Source organism: Lemur catta, chromosome 15 (genome assembly GCF_020740605.2).
Source record: "Lemur catta isolate mLemCat1 chromosome 15, mLemCat1.pri, whole genome shotgun sequence".
Taxonomy (NCBI): Eukaryota; Metazoa; Chordata; class Mammalia; order Primates; family Lemuridae; genus Lemur; species Lemur catta.
In genome coordinates this window covers 31,048,849-31,067,017 of record NC_059142.1, presented here as the reverse complement: position 1 = coordinate 31,067,017, position 18,169 = coordinate 31,048,849, and the positions used below count along the sequence as shown (strand labels likewise).

General features: G+C 40.3%; 1 long non-coding RNA gene across 1 annotated transcript in view; it reads right to left on the bottom strand.

Annotated features, from left to right (window-relative positions):
• The window catches only part of LOC123620232, a 62,567-nt gene that overhangs the window by 12,909 nt on the left and 31,489 nt on the right, over nt 1-18,169 (bottom strand). The window contains exon 4 of the long non-coding RNA XR_006728792.1: nt 11,017-11,081. This is a non-coding gene — a long non-coding RNA (uncharacterized LOC123620232). The remainder of the gene's footprint in view (nt 1-11,016; nt 11,082-18,169) is intronic.

Below are 18,169 nucleotides of genomic sequence, written 5' to 3'. Positions count from 1 at the left end.
ACTCTGTCTCGGAAAAAAAAAAAAAAAAGAAAGAAATTAACTGTTGAGCATGACCCAATCAGCCAAGAGGGATAATAAAATTACAGATAAAAATAATTTAGTATTATAAATGTATTTTTTCTGCTGCAGAAAGTTTCCAGATTGTAGAGTAAGCACCAAGGCAGTAACATTTCTACAGTCAGCAAAGGGTGGTGCCTGAAATGAAAAGTTCTTGAAGGTTATACAGCAACTCAAAGGTCATATAGGCATCCAGGTATGCTATATATGCTTAGCCATGCCAGGTAGGAAGATGACTGAATCTTCTCATTTATTCCAGGATTGGCTTTTATAAGGTTTTCAGGAACCTCAGAAGGCCTGGGTCTTCAGGGCAGTTTCCATATATGTATGTGTGGGAAACCCGAGGAGACAACAGCAGGGAATAAAGCAATACCTGACAGTATGGAAGTCTCCCTTTCTAAATAGACAGATACATTTTGTCAACAAATCAATCCATAGATGAATATGTAAGACTCTCTAGCCAAAACTCAAGTGTCCAGACATATGTAATCTTCTTTGTCTTTTCTTAAACTGAATTAAAATTCTATTTTCAGTAATCATTCCAGGTGATAAAAACTTAAGATACGTGGATTGGCCAAAATCTAGTTATTTTATAGTTACTTCTTCTTTACTCAAATTGTACCAAGTTCCAGGAAATTACACAGTGTCCGGGCTTGGCAGGGAGGAGTAGGATGGGGTATATATACATATATATATATATACATGTGTGTATATATATATAGGATCTGATTGTCTATGTTTGGATTCCCCTAGAAACATATCTTGTGACAGAGATTCAAGTGCACATAGTTTGTTTGGAGGTGATCCCAGGAAACATTGGCAGGGGAGTGGAAAGGGATCTGGGGGAGGGAAGGCCAGGCAACTGCTATGGGCAATGAGTTTCATCCTGCTGGAAATTCTGAGGGTTGATGTAGAACACACTCCTTTGAGTTATCCCACCTGAGTGCAAGAGAGCTTTTGTATTTGTACATTAGCTCCCATTAATCTACTGGTTGAGGGGTGGCAGCTAGGGGTGGAAGTGGCACCAATACTCCAGCACCACTGGCCTGCCTGGCACAGAAGCAGAACAGGTTCTAGACCCCAAGGAAAGCCCTCTAGCAGTTGAAATTCAGGCTGTTATGATGACCTGCACTGCAGTAACAATGCACCAACATCTTCTGCTGCACTGAGTCTCAATGTCACTATCTAGTCCTTACTGCCCTCCCCAAGGGTGCCTCACTCTCTTCTGGTTCTCATTCATCCATCCACTAGACTACTCTGAGTAGCTTCTCATTCTCCACTGAGTCTCACAGGGTCTAGCTTTCCCTCACCTACTTCAATACATTTCTCTGTGCAAGAAAGTCATTCAGCTGGCCCATCCCACACAGAGCTACATGAAATCCATGAGACTGTCTGAGCCTCAACTATCTCTGTGCTCACAGACACATAGGGTCACTCTGCTGCTCCAGGGACAGGCTGGGTGGTGGAAATTGTGTGCTCTCTAAGGTCCCATCTACCCAGCTCACTGCCGTTTCCTCTCTGGGGTCTTGACACCTTTGTGAGATTCTATTATGGAAACAGCACGCAGAATCTTTAGACATACCTATCATTTTTTATTGCCCTCCCCATCCCAAATTACCCTGAGTGGGTAGGTCAAAGTGGAGACATCCCTCACCCCTGCTTTTTCAAGAACCTGTAATATCTAAGCCCTCATCACCTTCTTTCTCCTCACTCCTTTCCACCTCCCAACCTGAGAAATCCTATCTAGTCTGGCCTGAGTTCTGGCTCTGACTCACCTGTATTCTTCCAGCTCTATTGTTTATCCCCTGAGTGCTCTTAAAGGCTAGGCTGTTCTTTTGAAAAAATTCAAAAGTTGTTTGTTCGTTTGTTTTTAGCTTTCTCTTTTTCCCCTTTAACGTGTCAACGAATGCCCCAGATCTAGCAGTCCAATGAAGAACAGGAAACGTAATACCAAAAAAAAACCCAAAAAGAAAAAAAGACAAACAAACTTTTGGTAACTTTTCCAAAATTATCATGAAGCCAAGACTGTCAACCTGCTGATTGGTCTTCGCTTGATGAGAATTTTATTCATTCATTAAGGGGTGGTCTTCTGCAGACACCTTCAATTTGCAGGCAATAAATTTCCTTATTTGACTGTTTGATTTCAGGGGCTGTGAAAGTATTTACTTAAGTAGATGGCACTGTAATTTCACAGGTCTTTTTTTTTTTTTTGCCTCATCCAAGAGGTGACCAGTGCATCCTTTCCGTCTCTAAATGAGAAGAATTAACCTTGCTACACGGTCTGGATTTGCTGATGGAGGCCTCAGTGTCTGTCCCTTATGTTTCCAGGCTTGCAAAGGAGACAGGGCTAAGCTTTATCTCACAACTCATGCAAATTAGATGCCAGGAAGGCTATTGAAAAGGGAAGATGATATCATCTGTCTTGCAAGGACATTGCTTGCTCAAAATGACAGCCCCACCACATTTAACCTCCTCCCTTCCTTCACATGATTTAATAGTTCAGCCTCCCTCAGAAGTCATCTGTTTTATTGAAATGAAATTCCAGCCACACTAGGCAGAGCCACTAGACAGAATCTGTCATTTGTTGCTTTTGTTCTCCTAGACTAGAAAGGTCCATACCCTGAAGGATAGAGTGTGCTGAAGAATAAGTTTAAGGAAGGTTTGATGTGACTGATGAAACTCGGGGGGGTGCAAGGAAAGACTTTTCCCTGGTTTTCAGAGGCCTCCACATTTATGGGCTTCAGTCAACAGCATCCCTGCTGGGCCCACCATTCCCGCATTTCCCAGGATGTCCACAAAAGAATGTGTGTACTTAGACGCTGCCAGACTTTTTCACCAACATACAACCTAATACACTATGACAGCTCAGACTTAAAAGGAATTCAACCCATTGCATGAAAACAGGAGGACATGAGCAACAATAGGCATCATTTGTTTCAGTATATTCAGGTGACCCAACCTTTAGGGTCAGACTGCCCAGTCAAAGAGCACACGTATGTTCATGATGGGAATAGAATTAGGAAACATGCCTAGGAAACTAATCATTCATTTGACAAATATTTATGCTCCAGGGACTATTCTAAGTGCTTGAGATACAGTCGAAAATCAGACAGATAAGGTCACCACGATTTAGAGTTTATAACCTTACTGGGAAGACAGAGAATATACCAGAAAATCAAATATTATAAACTAGCTGATTTGAGACTGAGCCTAGTACCACAATGGGAACTAAACAGGGTGAGGTGATAGCGGCAAGCCACAGAGCGGATTCATTTTGAGCAGGTTGTCAGAGGCCTCTCTGAAGAGATGATGTCTGAGATGAGACATGAAAGATGAGAAGGAGGCAGATGTAAAACAAACTAGGGTTCAACAGTACAAAACCCAAAAGTGAGAATAATCTTGGGGTGGTCCAGGATGTGGCTAGAAGAGTGTGGCTGGAGACTAGTGACTAAGTCAGAGGGACACAATGGGCCAGGATGACTGGAATTGGTGGGAAAACTATAGACAGTTTTTAGGTGGAAGTCTCATCCTCTAAGTTTTTAAAATATCACTCTGATATTTTTATATCAAATTGGGTAATGGCAGAGCAGAGTGAGGCAGAGACACTGCTTAGCTGGTGACAGTGTAACCCGGGTGAGTAGTGATGGGGACATAGACTAGGGTACTTGGCAAGAAAACTAACCACATTTGTTTTAAACCAGAAACACCATAGTCAATTTTTTATTCTAAAACTAATGGATACCAAAAGAAACGGAGATTGAATTACTGTCTCCCCACTTAGAAAATATTGGAGAGAACATATTTGTTTGGGAGAAAAAAATTTTGTTTGCTTAAAAAGTAGAGGGCAAAAACATTGGTGATTTCATTGACAATATAAAGAAAAGCAAGTACAAGTTTTAGGAATCAATACCACTTCAATGTTTCATGATTCCACCCACTTTTTTCAGGAAGAGAAATCAAAGGTTACAATGCAAGTGCTTAAAAGCAAATTCAGTAAGTTAAAAAGAATTTGACAGTGAAACTGTCTTGATAGGAGATAAAAGAAAATCTCAAAAGAGGAAGTCTACCACTAGGGATAGGGAGAAAAACATAGTTAAATTTAGTCTTATTGGGACCCACCTTCAGCTTGATTAATTAGATAATCAAAGCTTCTGTTTAGTTTCAATTTCTTATCCAGATCAAAGTAAAGCCTTTCATGAACAGCACCCCAGCTGTATAAGCAAAATTTCCACAGCACCTTCTCTCAGTGTAGGATTCTTTGTCTTAGTTGTTCCCTTTTCAATCAAACCAAACAAGAAGAAGCATATAATTTTTATTGCAGCTTAAATTCCACAGGTGTTAGCAGAGGTGATGCAAACAAAGGAGACAGAAGACAGATTCGGAACATACAGACAGGAGATGAGATCAACGAGATTTTGCTAGTGGATGAGATAAGGGGGGTAAAGAAAGGGAAGGAATCAAGGCTAACTCCTCAACTTTGGGCTTGCGCAAAGACATAGATCTTATGAAAGTAAGGAGCCTTAGGAGTTTTAGAAACTAAGAATTAAGAACAAAACTCCTTAGAAACTAAGGAGTCTTATAAATTGGTTCTAACTAGTTTATAAAAGATTTTAAGCCTCTCAAGAGCAGGGATCATATTAGGTACCTTATGTCCAGCAATTAAAATAGTGAATGTAGTTAAAGATGTATAGATTGTGGTATAGTCAGGTTTGAATAAAAAATTATATTGATGAAGTTCTGGTAAATCAAAGGACTTTGAACATACCACCTAGCATGGCTGGAAAACCAATTCTTGATAAGATATAACAATAATTATATAATTACTATAATTATCTTATAATTATAAGATGTAATAATAATTATCATTACAATCACTAGTGGTTCCCTTGTGTTTCCCAGTTTTAGAGGACCTTACCTGTATTGTTTTAATTAATCTTCACAAAACCCTGTGGGGTAGCTCCTATTATTCTCCTTTTACATACGAGGAAACGAAGACAAAAGCTCGCAAACAAATTGCCCCAAATCACACGGTTAGCAAGTGACAGAGCCAAAATTAGAATCCACACCGACCATCAAGCCTTTACTCAAAACCACCAGGTTTACTACATATCAATGGCGAGTGACATTCCTGATGTTCTTGACATTCATCACAAATGGATGAAGAAATTCTATAGAAATTCACCTCCCGTAGAAGAAAGCAGAATTTCAAAGAGCGTGGATGATGCCATCTGAAGCTCAAGACCTGGAGAGCTGCTTTGTGCAGGGTATGCCTCGACCAAGGTATTGCCCACAGAATGGCCTGGAGCACAGGATGGTAGATTACGGCCTCTAGAGCTGCATTGGCTCCAGACCTTTCCCCTAAAAGCAACATTTTCTGCTCTCTCCTTTGGACCAGTATCTCCATGACTGGGACCTGCAATCCCAGAGGGTATTTATATGATTTTCATTTCCTCACTGAATTAGTCACGGTTCTCCAGAAAAACAGAACCAATAGGATGTGTATGTATATATATATCTATAGAAAGAAATTTATTTTAAGGAATTGGATCACACAATTATGGAGGCTGGCAAGTCCAAAATCTGCAGGGTAAGCCAGCCAGCCAACTAGAGACCCAGGAAAAACTGATGCTGCTGTTCAACTCCAAAGGCTGTCAGACCGGAGACCCAGGAAGGGCCAATGTTGGAGTCCAAGTCCAAAGACTACCCACTGGCAGCATTTCTTCTTACTCAGGAGAGGCCAGTGTTTTGTTTTATTCAGCCCTTCAACTGATTGGATGAGACCCACCCACAGTATGGAGGGCAATCTGCTTTATTCAAAGTTTCCACCAATTTAAATGTAAATCTCATCCGAAAACACCCTCGCAGAAACATCAAGAATAATGTTTGATAAAATATCTGGGCACCATGGTCCAGCAAGTTGACACATAAAATTAACTATCATACTTACTTATGCAAAAGAAGGAAACATCAGTGGCCTTTAAATTTTTGCATGTTCATTCTTCCCTGGGAATGTCCCTATCATCTTTGGGATGCAGTACAACACAGAGACTAACGGTTCAATGTATGGGTTTTGGTATTAGACTTGGTTTTTGAGTTCTGGCTCTGCCTCTGACTATTTTTGTAACTTCAGGGAGGTCACATTCACTCTCTACCCAAAGGTTTCTCACGTGTAGAATAGGATTGATGATATCCCCAACTCCCAGGGTTGCAACAAAATAATAGAAGTAGAGATCTTGGTATACTGACACATGGAAGGTCTCCACAACTTCCAGCAGCAGCCAGAGAAGTCATCCAACCTTGCCTAGGTCATGGTGAAGACAACAATTTTCACTACGTGGAACAGAAAAATAAAAGCAACGTAAAAAAATACAGATGATAAAATATTCCTTCATTTCATTCCCCAAAGCTAGACTCATACTAGGATGTTTTTCTACCTATTCAAACCCACTATAATAACTCTTTCTTTGTATTGCTTTGCACATAATTGTATCTATGCAGTTTGACACTTATTTCTATTCTCTAAATCAGTGTATTCCTCAAAGCCACAGGATGTTAACAAGCAACACACACAAAAAGGAACCCCTCATCACATGAGTTTAGGAATTTACACAGGCTTCTTTATCACAATATTTCTCAGAGCATTTATGTGCATATACATTGAAATCTCTGAGAGGAGGATATAACATGTGACATTTCAAATTCAATTGACCACAAAACCAATTCTCATATAGCACTCCCACAATGAGCATTCTGTAGAATATTCTTTGACAAATAATGCCTCAATTATTTCAAGTGTGTTGGCCTTGTCTTCCAGGTTAAACCATAAAGTCCTTAAGAGTAGAGAAATAATTGCCTCTTTCATATTCCCCATAGCACCTGCATGGTGTAGGAAACAGAGTATCTCAGTAAATATGTGTTGCTTGATAAAATTATTTTAAATTTTCTATTTTTGGAGTGTCTGCTATGTGCCAGATATTATCCTAGGCACTAGGAAAGCCAAAACAAATTAGTAAATACAGTCCCCACCCTCAAGAAACACACAGTCCAATAAAGAAGAAAAGTAAGTATATAAATCCTCACAATATTGTTCACTAATTACCATAATGACATGTTTATAAGGTCTTTGGGTGATATAAAAAAGGAAAATCATAGCTTCATGGCCGGGGGCACAGAACAGAGAGGAAGGATTGGAGAAGTCTTCATTAAGGTGACTGTCTTAATCTGTTTCTGCTGCTCTAACAAATGCCACAAACTGGGTAATTTATAAACAACAGAAATTTACTTCTCACAGTTTTGGATGCTGGAAAATTAAGGCACCAGTGGGATTGGTGTTTGGTGGGGGCTGTTCTCTGCTTCCAATATAGTGCCTTGTGTCTTCCAGAGTGAGCAGGAACACTGTGTCCTCCCATGGCAGAAAGGATGGGAAGGCAAGGGTGCTTCCTTCACCCTCAAGCCTTTTGTGAGGGTGCTAATCCCACTCATGAGGGTGGAGCCCTCATGACTCCATCACCTCCCAAAGGTCACACCTCCCAATACTGTTGGATTAGGGATTAAGTTTCAACATGAATTTCAGAGGGAACACCATCATTCAAACCACTGGTATGACCATTGAACTAAGGCAGGCAAGAGGTACAAGGGCACTCCAGGAAGAAGCAAGAGGCATGTCCAAAACCACAAACATAAAAATATCATGACTTCTTTCCAGAATCATGAGAATCCTGTATGGCTTGTCCATAAAATACATACAGGGCTGCAGTGGGAGATGCAGAAGGGGAGAGGGGAGGTGGGGAGACAGGGAATGGAACACCTGGGATCTTGCATGCCATGTTAGAAAGTTTTCACTGTTCTTGAGGTAACGAGGAGCCAGTGGCAGATTTGGGAGGGCTTTGAAAGTATCAAGGAAGTTATTAGGAGGAAAGGAAAGTTAGAGCCCAGGAACCACATGCTCCCTACAGTACTCCCAACTTGAGAACACTACTGACAATAACTCACAGTAATGTCTGTGTTTCCTCCTAATCTAATTTCCTAATTGAGACAAATCCCTATAATTTTAGTTTGATGATGCCAAAATACCAGTGTGACTGTCATTTCCCCCTTCTAGGTAGCCCCTTTTGGAATAACAATGTCCCGATAGTGTGAGGAATTGCTCATTAATATTTTGACTATTTAAAAGAAGATTAAGTGAAAGCCTTTGGAAGCTTGTGAACAATAATATTATTACAAACAGATCCCGTTTGGAAACCCCATGATATCTGAAGAAGAGAATTATGTCAATGGCATCCTTGGAGATATTTCAGGTTTATTGTTTTTTAAAAATTATTCCTTAATTTGAGAGTATATAAAGAAGATACTTTGGTTGAAGCATGCTCTGTAATATAAGAAAAGGATTATGATTCTAGCTTGTAACACCAGCAATTAATGAAATTGTTCTCTGGGGAGAGTTCAATGTACACTTTTAAATATGTTAAAAATTATACATGATCCTTTAAAGATTCTTCTAGAACAAACCCCAGAGTTAAGCCACTCATTTGATACCGTAGCTTGAGATAAGTCTCCAGGCCTTGAAATGATGCTGTACCTTCCTCCCTGCCCCCTTCCAAACCCCACCCATTATCAGTCCACCCATTACGCATCACTTGATCACCACATGTGCAAGCAGTAACTGAAATCCACTGGATGCTTTTTTCAGAGTAATGTGATTTCATAGAAAATATTAAATTCCCTGCACAGTAGAATAGGAAGTAAAGAAAGCCATCCTATACCAGATTCAAAAAGACTATAGCCAGTTTGCCACATTTTACGATGCCCCCTGCACCAGCTGCCTTTCTCCGGTGCAGTGCACAGGAGGTGAGACCTGCTCCTGGAAATGACAGGTAGAGATGAGGGAAGTATTTACTCTAGGAAATCCTTCTAAATGAAATAATGAAACCAAGCAGGAAAACAATAAAACTCAAAATGACCCTGTTGTTCCCAGAGAAGACAAGCAAATAAAGGACAAAGCCTCCAGCTAATCCCAAGGGCTCTGGCTTGAGAACATAATGAGTGACAATCCCACAGATAAGCAGAGGAGGCCGCTGCTCACTGGAAGAATCAAAGGGGTGCCTGGTGTCACCTTGTGCCTGAGAGGAAGACAGTCAGTGCTAGGGGGACTACAGGGATTCAGGGCTCCGTCTTAGCTCCACTAGTGCAAGCATTCACATTTATCAACCAAAGGCAATCAGGTTCAAATGTTCTAAATAGAACTCCTTAACCATTTAAAAAAAATTTTTTTAAATCCTTGCATCTTCTAATCTGTAACCATTTTAAGAAATAAGTTTAAAAAGCAATATGTCATTTAAGTGACACACCCACTTGTGCTAGAGGTCTCATAAAAGCTTCACTCAGACCCCAAGACCCTAAATTCTAGTTTTATACCATTAGCAAACCCTGCCCTGTGCACAGTACAGATGGTACTGAGGTAACATGACATGTATATCCTCAAATTTTATAAAATGAGACTTAAAAATAACAAGACTTAACGTGGAATATGGGCTAGGGCATACCACTCAAAACCAGTGCAACTTTGTAACTGGAGAACTATTGATAACAATATTGGGAACCCCAGGAGACACCTGGATAATCCAAACAGGCAGCTCAGAGGGATTGAAGAATGCCCCAGGGAATTCTAAACTACCCTCCATCCCAGGAGTGGAAATCTACCGTGTAGTTCTGAGACAATGAAGGTGAAACTAGAGTCACACACAGGAAATGCAACCTGCCCAAGGCTGAGAAAGTCTTGTTCTGGGAGGAACACCTGGGTATAGATGCTTGGGTTTCCTTTTCTTTACATAGGGTGATAAAAGCTTCTGCCTGTGCTTCAGATGAATGAGGTTGGTTTGTTTTTTTTCTTTCCTACTGAAAGTTATTATTCTTCTACCATTCTGGAATTCATGTTATAGAGAATTGTGCTGCAGCAAAACAACTACATGACTTTTTGGTCCACATCTCTCCTCTAGACCAGATATATCTCTGAGTGGAACAGGAGATGGAGTTCTGAGCGTAGTCACCAAATCACAAGATACAAACAGTGATCCTAAAATGCACTGACACTGTCTACGGCCATACCATCCTGAACACACTCAATCTCATCTATGATATACTGGCGTTTCCCTTGCTGTGTAGCCGATAACAAGGGGATGTCAGGGCTTGTGGGGAACAAGTCTGCAGGTAGATGTGGGCAGATGTGAGTATAGCTCTGTGGAGTAGTTTTATAACATGAGAATGTCTCATGTGAGATGAGTACAGACTGTACAACTACCACAGACTTTTCTATATCTCCTGCTTTACTGAGAATGGGGGTTGGCACCGGGGGGAGTAAGGTAAGAAGAAATGACGATGTTGTGTTATGGAAGCCAGGAGGAAAAAGCATTACAAGAAAACTCCAGCTGTGTATAATGCTGTTGAAAGATCAAGTAACAAGAAATCCCTGGGTCTGGCAACTTGAAAAATATTGTTTTGCTTGACAAGAACAGCCACAGTGAAAGGATGGAGACAGAGACTAACTGTAGTGACCTGAGAGAAGAATGTTGTAAGGGAAGTGCAGAGACTTTAGACCAGGGGTCTATAAAGGGCCAGACAGTAAATATGTTAGACTTTTCAAGTCTTGAAATCTCTGTCATAACTACTCAGCTCTGCTGTTGTAGGAAGAATGCAGCTACACACTAGAGTTGGCCCTTGCATAATGCAGGGGTTAGGAGCTCTGACCCTCCGTGCAGTTGAAAACCCACTTGTAACTTTTAACTCCCCCAAAACTTAACTACTAACAGCCAACTGTTGACCAGAAGCCTTAAAGATAACATGAAGTTGACTAACACATATTTCTTATGTTATATGTATTACGCACTGTATTCCTACAATACAGTAAACTACAGAAAAGAAAATGTTACTAAGATAATCACAAGGAAGAGAAAATATACTTACTATTCATTAAGTGAGAGTGGATCATCATTAAGGTCTTCATCCTCCTTGTCTTCACATTAAGTAGGCTGAGGAGGAAGATGAAGAGGAGGGGTTGGTCTTATTGTCTCAGGGGTGGCAGAGGCAGGAGAGGTGGAGGAGGTAGAATTGGAGGCAGGAGAGATTTATTGAAAAAAAAAACTGTGTGGAAGTGAACCCAGGCAGTTCAAAACCACATTGTTCAAGGGCCAACTATATATATAAATAAATGGGCACGGCTGTGTTCCAATAACTAATTTATGGACAATGGAATGTGAGTTTCATATAATTTTCACATGTTACAAAATACTTTTCTTTTGATTTTTTTCCCCCAACAAATGTAAAAGCTGTTCTTATAATAATTCTTGGGTTGTATGAAAGTAGGTGGTAGGTCAGTTTTGGACTGTGGACCATAGTATGCCAACCCTTGTGATAGACCCCTTTTTGGAGAAGGCTTTCTGTGAATGATGTTGAGTAAATGACTTGGAATTTATACATCAAGAAGGAATGCAAGCCCTATGCAAAAGGAACATTTTTCTCTCGTTTCCTAGTTTAGCCTCAGCTTCTAACACAGGGCTTATCATGTAATATGTGCTTAATAAATATGTGCTAAATAAATTAATTTTAACATAGTTCTGACTGTTAAATCTATCTATGAATTTCTATACTCTACCCTACTGCTACACAAGCACACACATAGGCCAAATGAGAGCCTAAGCAAGTTCTCACCAGCTAATATAATAATAACCTGCCCGTGTGCCATGAGTCCTTCACACCTTCTGGGACAGGAGTCAGAAATCTATCTGCCAAAAGGGCTGCCTGCTTGCTTGGCCTTGTTTGGAACCCCCCCCCCCCCATGTAGACATCTGCCTGTGCACTCAGACTTGAACCCTGCCAACTCATCTGACACTGTGTGTCTTTGAAAACAGCCTTGGTTGAGTGAGAGTGAAGAAATTCCCCACCTCAGTCCTGATGTCAATTTTGTTTTACTGAAGAATCCCTTTTTTTAATAGAGATACCTAGCAAAATGATAAGACCCAGCCAAGAAGAAAAAAAATATATATATATATAATATATACATACATACACATGCATACATATACATATATGGACACATACACACCCACATAGTTTTTGTGTTTTGTTCTGTCACCTTCCTCCTTCCCTTTAGAAGCCTGCTATCTTGCCTTTCTCACAAACAACCTCTGAGCTGCTTTGCCTGATAAGCCCATGAATGGGTAAGCCCTTTCAGACTCCTCCAGGATCTCTGGCAGCTATGCTGGCTGAGGTAGCAGATAACCCTGGGTTTGAGGAATGACAGAATTTTCCTTGATCTACTAGCTGACAGGCTAAGTGCTCTGCTACACATAGATCCAGGGTCTGTGTTTTAAAGGTCACTGGGGGAGACAGAGCCAGGGAGAGGCACTGTCAGAATAGAATTTCCTCCACAAAAATGACTCAAGGAAGAAATGCTCACATTATTCTTTCCCTCCTCTGAACTCACATCACTGACAGCATAAGCCACCTGGAACTGAATCACACGCTGCGCTATGGAATTCAAGCCCTCTGCCCACCTTCTCAGTCTTATCATTCCTTGAACACTCTTTTTCATCCCCCACAGCCTACCTTGAGTCACACTGAATTTTCTACCATTTTTGACGAACTCATTTTTGTTCGTTTCATTTGTTTGCTCATTTTGCAGCCTACAACCTACCCCTCTCCCTACCACTTCCCCCTAACCCTCCTCTCTTTCTCCCAGAGCCCTTCTCATTCTTCAGGGCTTTACTATCATTCTCTTTCCTCCTGGAAGTTTCCCCAGATGCTCATGTTGGCACTTACATCCCCAAGTCCTACCATTTATTTGACTTAGTTTCTTCCTCCACTGCAATATCCGCCACATGTAGTGGGTTTCAACAGAGAGAGCATGTGGTCTAGAGTTAGACAGACTTGGTTCAAATCTTATCTCTGCCACTTACTCACAAAGGTATCTCAATGAAGTCAGTTAACCTCTCTGAGCTTCTGTTTTCTCATTAATAAAATATTAAACCTCAATGTTTTCAAGTTTGCTTGAGCAGAAAATGAGATGATGGAAAGCACCTGGCATACGTGAGCTACAAAAAATAGTTACCAGTACAAACAATGACTGTACCTATACAAATTCCATATTTGCTGCTTCCCAAGTATTTTTCATAAGAGATCTGCTTTTTTCTTTCTTTTATTTATTTATTTTTTTTTTTTTGAGAAGAAAGTGATTAAACCCAAATTCCAATCAACCACTCAAGTTAAACAAAAACAGGATCAGAGTTATAGAGTAGAAGGAATCCTAAGAAGGCATCTGGCACAACTACCAATCTTCACACAAATGGATGTCTGCCATCTGATAGTCACAGGTGTCTGCACATGGACCTAACCTAATGCAATCGCTGGCCAATATCTGGTGCCTACATTCCATTCCAGGCCCACAAAACTGCTCTAGGAGGTCTTTCTCTCTAGTCCATCTCCCTTCAATGTGGTAACTTTACCTATAATCATGACAATACTGCCTTGGTTTGTAAATAAAAAGGAATTCTTGAAAAAAATAATTGAAGAGGTATTCACCTCAAATGGTTATCCTTACATTTCTTACATTATCAAACCTTTGATAGTCTGATCTGATTTTTAATTCTCTCGTGGTTTTAAACATCTCATTTCAAAGTGATGATGCTGGAACAAGCACAGCTTCTTCCATTTTACAAAATGGAAAATTTAGAGTCATAACGGTAAGGACCACGTGGCAATGCTGCCCTTGATCTCTTTACATTTATTTTATAGCCAGTAAAATATAGAAGCCCCTCAGTGGCCAGCGAGAGGAGTTTCCGGTCAAGGGGTAGGCTCAAGATTGGCCTGTGGCCATCTCATTCTCGGGGCATGTCTTGCCTCCACCAGATTGAGCTGGAATGACACTAGAAATGAAGTGCTTAGAGTAGGATTTTTTCAATTTGCAATGAAAGAGAAACAAGGGCAGGCAGAGCAAGGCAGAAGTTGACAGCCCCACACATAAAAAAAATGCTCTCAGAAAAGGAGATTTACCCAAGAACATCACATTGAAAAATCGAATTTCCTCAGGCAAAGCAAACTGTATGCCAGTAAAGGTCAGTTAGTCCTCCTAGATCACAGTTATTGCAACCAACTATTTGTTTTAAAGTGAGTTCCTCATTGTTTGTGTTTACAGATCCCAGTCTCTCTTATGCAGGATGTAATGTAAGTATTTTCCACAGAAGGAAAAAAAATAAGCAGAAACATCTTTTTTTCTATTCCATGCCTGGGAATAGTAAAATGATACTTGGCTATTTAAATATGCTGTCTGGACTGAATTCAAAGTGCATTATCCTATATATCAGCTGATGTTTAAATGCTTAGCCAAATGCTTAATGCCCAGAAAAACTATGTTGGACCTTAAGAGCTGCAGTTTAAAAATAGGTAACATCAGAATTTTTTTCACTAGCTTTTGCGTTAACTCTTGGTCATCCAGCATAATGTGAATCATGCCTAAAATTGTCCTGAGTTGCACAGAAATCACTGAATAGTGGGGATGAAATACTGCTTAGGTTGTTTCCTACAGAGAGTTTAGAACTTTTAATAAGGTTAACAAAAGGCTAAGAGACAAACTAAAATTTGGGATGACTGAGACAACTAAAGAGCACTCCATGGGGGAACCCCTGTAATGACAACCCTCAGCTTTGGGAGTGCCAAGATGCTAGGCTAGAAACATCCAGGGAATTGGTACCTTCTGGGGACCCTTTCCAATTAGAAGCCAATATAATAATGGGCTCCTACAGGGCACAAACCTAGGTCAAATGCTGTTAGACTCTTGGTAAGAAGCCAGGTTGATAACTATAGCATCATATATTCACCACATTGGACCCTATAACAGAAGCTTTTCATACCTCATACCATTTAATCCTTATAACATTTCTGCAAAGTAGGAATTATTTCCTCCATTATACAGACAAAGGAGTGGAGACTTAGAACGGTAATATCAGAGGTGGCACAGCTTGTTAAGTGGCAGAGGTAGGTGAGATTTGGACTTTATTTGAAAAGTGCTTAAGCCCAAGTACTTATCACCACACAGCCCTGACCCACGGGAGGTCAGAGATAGGGGAATTAAAGATAAGAAGGGTAAAGGAGGTCAAAGTCAAGAGTAGAACCCACCTGTTTATCATTTGGCCTTTAGGTATTTCATTCAATGGCAGGAAGTTAAAAGGTGGAATCTAATGATTTGCCTTGTTGCCAATGCACTCTTAACTTTTATAGGCGTCTTCATGCTCCCTTGGCCTCCATCCACATTCCCTGGCTTACAGTGTATGTTTCTGCTTCCCCTGATTCGTTTGGAGACCCTTTTAAATTCTCTCATCTGGAACATTAATCTCCACCCTGCAAGTTCTCTTGATCTCAGTGCACCTGGCAGTTCCTGTAAGACACATCCACTTCACCAACCCTAGTTGGAAACTTTAGCCTGCGGACCAGCTCCCAACTTATTCTGACTTCCTTTCACCTGCTGCCCCTTAGCTCCATCCCTCCTGCCACAGGGGCATTAAGACCCAAGCAGGAGGTCACGGTGTCCCAAGACAATAGTAAAGCTGTGGGCTAAGCAAAAATTCCAATTCTAAAGAGACATTCTAATGATGGGGAGTTCAAACCCCCCACCCACCCCTTTTGCTTTGGTTCAGAAAGAGGCCATGAGTCAGGCTGGTCAAACACTCATACAGATTCTACCTGTTAAATGACAGATAAAGAGAGCAGGGACCCTTTCAGATATTCAGGCTTGAGTGGAAATTTACACTGCTGGCCTCCAGCCCATCACCGATCAAACATTTTCTCTTGGCCAGAAAATACTGGCAATTCCTCAGTCTCAGATTCTGTTTGTGGATTCAGAGGGTGCACCGATACCTTTCCTCTTCTCAGGGCCAACCTGTCAGTTACTTAACTCCCTCTGGTTTTCCTCAGATTCCACACTTTACCTAGCAAGTGCTTAATTGGTGCTTTAATGCCAGTTTAATTCTCTCTCCATTATTCCCCGAACTCTGACAGCTCCATTGCATTTCTCCCCTTTAATGTTTAATGCTATGATGACTGTTACTGATCAGGACTAAATTTTACCCCAGGATGCCCAGGGAATAAATGTTTTTATTAAGAGTGCAAGAAAGGGAAAGCCATTCTGAAAAATAGAAAAGATCCCTATGATTTCCCTCTGGAGACTCATTGAGCAGAAAGCAGAGCTGACGTGTGGTTATTATTTGATCAGCTTGAGCTAATCTGTTTTGATGCCTCCTGCCAAGTCCTGCCATTTGCGTGTGATTTCTCATCTACTAATACATAATGTATAGATCTGGATATAGGCAAATCAATTATCCTGCTTCTAAGAAGCACAGACAAACTAATGGAAACATTAGCCTAAGTCTTGGGGAAAATTGCAGAACTGAAGACCCAGGTGTATATGTTGTATGAGTGTGTGTGTTGGTGTTGGGGGAGGGTGAGCTTTCAAAAGAGGAGGAAGGTAGGAAAAGGGTACAGAGAACAAAGGAGGGAAATGAGGCGCAAAATATCATCACCTGAGGCCACAGTAACCTGACAGTTCTGTATGGGAGGACATCTGACCATAACAACAAAGATTCTTGTAAAGCAACACCCAGATGATTCTAGGAATCTTGGCTTTCTCATGTTAAATTATCAGATGCAACAAGATATGTATTTAGCTCTATGGAGCCAAACTAAGGATCAGCATGAACACACACTGGAGAAATCATAAGTAACAACCTGTCCTAGGGAAGATTGTCTCTGCCATGCTTGAATTCTTCAGTCCACAAGAAATCTGAAAATTGATGGCACAGACACAATGTCTTAATATCCATGGGGGGTCAGAGAATGCAAAATTGGAAGGGGTTGGGGGTACTCTCGAAAGCTGGCTGAAGGGTAACTGCAATGCTTGTGAAGCTAGTTTAAATCCATCGCTCTCCAAAGATTGATTTTTAAAACTTATAAAATATATATTATACCCTTTCAGTTATTTCCATGTAAAAATATTACTGGATGTATTATTTTTCAGAAAACACAGATTTCTCTAGTAAACTTAATCCATAATTTTATCATTTAAGATATTTGTGAGAAGCAATTTGGTATACTATTAAGAATTCCTAGGATTGAGCTCAGTGGCTAGCATAAAGTAGATACTGTAAGAAATGCTTAAATAGAAAAATAGAGGAGCATCATCTACAACAATGTATCAAATACAATTAGCTGCAGCATTCTCTATGCATGTAGGGGTAGGCAGATAATACTTTAAAATATTTTAAAAATATAAGAAAATATTAACAAACATTTTGGAAATGATTATGACCACCTTCCAGTATTTGGTAGTGAACACACCTCTCTCTGAATGAAGGAGAAACAAGGTGAAAGTCCTATATTTGTGAGTGGAATATGAAACGACTCTGCAAACTTTTCATTTGGGAAGTCATAATCCTAACAGCCGATGTGAGACTCAACTATAGCACACCATTAAGAAAATGCAAGTGGAGCAAACATCAACAGATGCAAGAGGGTCTGTGACACTGAGAGTGGAATTCAGACAAGTAGAGAAAATTCTAGGTGGTTCAGAGGATACAAAAAATACAAATTGGCTCTAACACAAATACTGCATTTTGTTGGTGGTCTATAAAGCTCAATACCTTAAATTTTTGTAAGACAGAATACTGTAATGATGTGAACATGAACACAGAAATACATTTTGATGCTTCCGCTATAAATAGTTCCCACATATTGAATGCCCCATGCTGGGCACTTTGTGTGAAATTTAATTTAACATTCAAAACAACCTGAAACTGAGTGTCATTATCTCCATTTTATAAATGAGAAAACTGATGTAGAAAAGGTAGACCAGTTGTCCAAGGTCACATAGCTATTGTGTGACTGAGTTGGGATTTGAACCCCTGTATGACTTCAAAACTCAGCTTTCGTTTTCCAAGAATCACTGCCTTCTGTTTCCAGCAGGACAAATGAATACAGAACATTAATGTTTTGTTAGTTTGCACTAATCCAGACATCACTTTAATATATACCTTCCCATCCCCAGCATGGGTGAGTAACATGAGTAAGGCAT